This window comes from Stomoxys calcitrans, chromosome 1 (assembly GCF_963082655.1).
Source record: "Stomoxys calcitrans chromosome 1, idStoCalc2.1, whole genome shotgun sequence".
Classification (NCBI taxonomy): Eukaryota; Metazoa; Arthropoda; class Insecta; order Diptera; family Muscidae; genus Stomoxys; species Stomoxys calcitrans.
Genome location: NC_081552.1, coordinates 107983751 through 107989750, shown reverse-complemented (window position 1 = coordinate 107989750; position 6000 = coordinate 107983751).

Below are 6000 nucleotides of genomic sequence, written 5' to 3'. Positions count from 1 at the left end.
TTCTGCTATGACTTCCAACAACGAAATCGGTCTATAACCTGATATAGCTCCCATATAAACCGATCTCCCGATAAGACTTCTTAAGTCCTTACAAGACGCAATTTTTGTTCGATTTCGCTGAAATTTTACACATGGTGTTCTGTTATGGCTTCCAACAACTGTGCTAAGTACGGTCAAAATCAGTCTATATCCTCATATAGCTCCCATGTAAATCGGTCTCTCGATCATCCTTGTTTGGTTCCTAGAAGCTTTAATTTTGACAGGTTTGGTATATATTTTGCATAAATTTTTAGCAGAATCCATGGTGAAGGGTTCCCAAGATACAGCCCGGCCGAACTTAGCACGCTTTTCCTTTTTATACCCTCCACCATAAGATGGGGGGTATACTAATTTCGTCATTCTGATTGTAACTACTCGAAATATTCGTCTGAGACCCCATAAAGTATATATATTCTTGATCGTCGTGAAATTTTATGTCGACCTAGCCATGTCCGTCCGTCTGTCCGTCCGTCCGTCCGTCCGTCCATCTGTCTGTCGAAAGCACGCTAACTTCCGAAGGAGTAAAGCTAGCCGCTTGAAATTTTGCACAAATACTTCTTATTAGTGTAGGTCGGTTGGTATTGTAAATGGGCCATATCGGTCCATGTTTTGATATAGCTGCCATATAAACCGATCTTGGGTCTTGACTTCTTGAGCCTCTAGAGTGCGCAATTCTTATCCGATTGGGATGAAATTTTGCACAACGTGCTTTGTTATGATATCCAACAACTGTGCCAAGTATGGTTTAAATCGGTCTATAACCTGATATAGCTGCCATATAAACCGATCTTGGGTCTTGACTTCTTGAGCCTCTAGAGTGCGCAATTCTTATCCGCTTGGAATGAAATTTTGCACGGCGTGTTTCGTTATTATATCCAACAACTGTGCCAAGTATGGTTCAAATCGGTCCATAACCTGATATAGCTCCCATATAAACCGATCTGGGGTCTTGACTTCTTGAGCCTCTAGAGTGCGCAATTCTTACCCGATTGGAATGACATTTTGCACGACGTGTTTTGTTATAATATCCAACAACTGTGCCAAGTATGGTTCAAATCGGTCCATAACCTTATATAGCTGTCATATAAACCGATCTTGGGTCTTGACTTCTTGAGCCTCTAGAGGGCGCAATTCTTATCCAATTTGAATGAATTTTGGCACGTAGTATTTTGTTATGATATCCAACAACTGTGCCAAATATGGTTCAAATCGGTTCATAACCTCATATAGCTGTCATATAAACAGATCTGGGGACTTGTCTTCTTGAGCTTCTAAAGGGCGCAATTCCTATCCGATTTGGCTCAAATTTTGCAAGATGTTTTTTATTGTTATTTTCAACAACTATGTCAAATAAAGTTCAAGTCGGTTCATAACCTGATATAGCTGCCATATAAACCGATCTGGGCTCTTTACTTCTTGAGCCTCTAGAGGTCACAATTATTATCCGATTTGCCTGAAATTTTGTACGACGGATTCTCTCATGACCATTAACATACGTGTTTATTATGGTCTGAATCGGTCTATAGCCTGATACAGCTCCCATATAAATCGATCTCTCTATTTTACTTCTTGAGGCCACAAAGAGCGCAATTCTTATTCGAATTGGCTGACATTTTACACAGGTCTCCAACATAAATATAATTTAATTGTGGTCCAAACCGGACCATATCTTAATATCGCTCTAATAGCAGAGCAAATCTTTTCTTATAGCCTTTGTTTTTTTGCCTAAGAAGAGATGCCGGGAAAAGAACTCGATAAATGCGATCCATGGTGGAGGGTATATAAGATTCGGCCCGGCCGAACTTAGCACGCTTTTACTTGTTTTTATTGCAAAAACAATCCTTAGCTGCGATATAAAAAGCTGAGCTACGATATCAAATATTTTCTCAAATTTAAACTTTTTTTTCAATTTTGAAAATCTTTGTTACGCTCTTTGCTGTTAAATTGAGGTCATCACTAGTTGAGAGCCATAGTAGAATTGAACAAAAATCGCGCCCTCTACGGGATCAAGAAGAAAAATGTGGCAATCGGTTTGCTCCTATATAATCACATTTTGACCATTGTAAGGTTAGGTTAGGTTTAAGTGCCATCAGACTACCACAGACGTTTACATCCATTGTAATACCAGAGGAACAGGAGATGAGGGGTGTCTTCTTGTTCCTACATTTGAACGAATGTTCACATCCGCAAAGTCCGACGATTTCTCAAAGAAATGAAACGTTATGAGGTTCTGACTGCCAGTGCGGGACACACACACAGATGTTCAATAGTCTTTTCTTCCTCAACGTCCTTACAGCTTCTGGAAAAGTCGTTACTTCTAACCTTCAGTCTGTCAGCTTATTTTCCGATAAGACAGTGACTTGTAATGATGGACACAGACGTCTGCTTTAGCTAGCGACAGTAAAGCGGTAGACATCTTCGAGTTTAGATTAAACAGAAATAATGTTCACAACCTCTCTTTTGTGACCATTTATCATCCGTTACCCTTCGGGCCCGATCCTGGAAACAGAGCATACATGTCGCTAGAGGCGTACCCACAGATTCCAACTCCCCAAGAATGTGTTAGGTAGCTCCAAGTCTCGCAAGATCGTTCACTCTACAATTCCCTGGAATATAATGTGTCCCTGTGAGAGATCTGCGACAATCGAGGGCGATTTTTTAATTCAGAAATACGTTCTCCGGGGATTTGGATGGCTGTCTAGAAGATATTTAAGCCACTTGTCGTTATGATATAATATCTAAGCCATTCCAGCACTTCTTAAATTGCAAAGTTCTCACACTACAGTAGTTGGGTAACCTTCTGGATATGACCAGTCCAAGTTCTTCAGAGTACTCCTCATAGCCCACCTGATCGTCTAGTTTGGAACCATCCGTATAGAAGTCTATATAACTTCCATTTCCAAGGATATTGTAGTTACAATGGGTTCTATCAGGAATATTGGTACCGTACTTTTTATCAAAAAGCTGCTCAGGCAGTGTGTGCCTGGGATATTGCGCATTGTTACAAGTTCGTAGGTGCCGCACGACCAAAGAGAAACCCTTTTAGCTTCACAGCAGTGGTCACAGCTATTTGTCTTGTCACGATGTCCAGAGGCATTAGGTTAGCATTCAATTCACTGCATAAGATGATGTCGTCCTCATTGGGGCTGTTATGCGCAAATCTTTGGATCCCGCTGAGTATTGAACAGTGGGTGGACTTTTGAAGCACCAGACCACAAAACCATATAGCATTATAGGTCTGACAACTGCAGTATATACCCAGTGCATTATACGCGGTTTAAACCCCCTTCATTTGCCAATGGCTCTATAAAAGGCAAGAGTTGCCTTTGTTACCCTTTCCAAAATGTTGAATTTTAAGATCTATTTCTTGTCTAGCAAAACATTATGGTAATTTGCGATTTCTGTAAATGGAACATTCTCTCCTCCCAAAAAGACAGTTGCCACTGCTGAAAAGAACTAATTCGGTATTGCACGGATTTATACCTAGACCACTTTCGGTAGCCCACTTCGCCGTCGCACGTAGACCTTCCTGAAGTATATCTCTAAGAGTGCTGGAAAACTTTTCCCTAACCGCAAAGCCACGTCATCAGCTTAAGCGACCACTTTTACACCTTTTACTTCCAGAGACAATAATATAATGTTAATGGCTATATTCCAAAGTAGAGCAGATAGTACACCTACTCGAGGTGTTCCCCTACTGTTATTAATAAACTTTTTTGCGGTAGTGATGATGCCTAGAAACACCAGCTGCCTCACAATTGATTTCAGTTTTACATTATTGAAAGCACCTTTAATGTCAAGAAATGCTATCATTGTGTATTCCTTAAAAGCGGGATAACCCTCTATATAGCCGACTAGGATTTTGCCTACATGCTGTTGCCGAGACAAGCAACCTCCAGGGATCTTTCATAAAATCTTCAGCATAAAGTATGAAAGACTTTTAGGACGAAAATCTTTCACCTTCGTGTGAATAGTTTTTCCTGATTTTGGAATGAAAATGAACTTTGTGTTCTTTCATTCCCCAGGAGGACTAGAGGCCTCAGATGTATCCTCCACTGAGCTGCAGAACTCCACCCAGTTCTGAGCCTTTCTCAGCTCGCCCTTGTATTTTCTTAGCTCAGCCTTATAGACGTCCCAATTGTGTGGGGCCTTTGTGGCTTTCGCTCTGTTGAAGAGTTTTCTGCAGCCTCACCTTAGACCAACCAGCTCTAGAAACCACCATGACGGTCAAGTGTTTGGGGACGCCTCATCCCATAAACTCCCCTTAAACCAACGGCAATATTTTTTGCAGGGCTAAGTATCTGAAAGCACTTCTAAATCGGACATACATATATACTAATTCATGGCAATTGTAACGTGGTTGTGTCGAAGTCTGAGGTAAGTTATATCGTCTCCAGGGTCAACTTAAGGACCCACAAACCGTAAGTGATAACAGAAGTTTATTAGAATCGGGGGTTGACAATAAGGTGACTTTATTGGTTTACAATCTACTTGTGTTATGTATGTGTATGACAATGTGGCGAAAGGTGAGTAGGTTGTCGTCTTCGGTTCTTGCTTACAAGCGTTCGGCTGGTGTAGTCTCGACGATGATGCCCTTTCTTTGGTGCTTTTGGTCGGTGCGGTTGCCGACGGCAATCGATTTGTAGGTAATAGGGATCTTTCGGTCGTCGTTGGTGGAAGGAGCCAGTTGTCGGTGCGGACGATGGTGTTTGGGATAGATAGTGGATGCCTTGTTGACGAACTCTCCTCGTGTAACTGAGCGCTGGCCTGGCTGACCCCCGGATCATCGTCTTCGGTCGGGAGTCGCGGATGCGAGCTAAGAGCGGATTCGAACGAATCGCAGATGTGAAGGAGTCGCGGATGCAAGCTAGGTGCGGATGCGAGCTAGGCGCGGGTGGGACCGAATCGTAGATGCAAGCTAGATGTGGGTGCAACTAGGTGCGGATACGAGCTAGGTGCAGATGCGAGCTAAGCGCGGATGCAAGCTAGGTGCCGATCGAATCTCTGGGCAAACACAGGAAGTTATTCGGTCGCGGACACTGCAATTTATCTTCTTTGGCCCGTCTTTCTCTAGAACCAGACAGCAAAGACTCAACATTAAGAGCACTGACGAACACAGACTGATTGAGAGTTATCTCCAGCATCGGAAAAATACAAACAATAAAATAACCACCTAATGTAGCATACCTCGTCAAGGGTCTTTATGTGTTCGTCAAATGTTCTCCCCAGGATTATTATATAGTCCAAGTACACGAAAACGAGAATTTGGAGGTCTGACCATATTATCTGGTCGAGGGCCCTCTGGAACGTGGCAGGGGTAGTGTGTAGGCCGAATGGAACGTCTTTCCACTGAAATAACCCTCGTCCCGGCACTGTAAAGGCCGTGTTTGCACTGGATGCCTCCTCCAACGGTATCTGCCAATATACGTTTTTCAAATCGAGGGAGGAGTGAATTTGCCTCTTTCAACTGATTTAATATGGCATTTATTTGGGGTAGCGGATAGGCATCGAGTTCACTAGCGCCGTTCAATAGTCGGTAAATAATACACATGCTCCAGCCACCCTGTTTGCTTCGGGCCAAGATGTTCGGGGAGCTATAAGCGCTAACCGATGATTCGATCTTATTTTTGGCGATTAATATATCTACTTCGGTTTTGATAAACTCCATCATGGCCGGATTTCGTGTCATGTAGCGTTGTTTTATCGGTTGGTCGTGTTTTAAGCTGATGGTGTGTGTGGCCGTTGTACATACCCCGAGACTTGGGAAAACCTTTTCTTGTGGTTTTCAAGGAACTCTTCTAGCTCTTGATTCTGCTTGTGAGTGAGGAACTCTCAGCTAGAGAAACTATGAGCAGAGTTCATCACAGGTTCGTCGATTACTTTTGTGATGTTGATGCCATCGAAGCTTATTCAACCCCTAATATAAGGGGTTCGGCAAAACTTGAGATTACTGACACACAG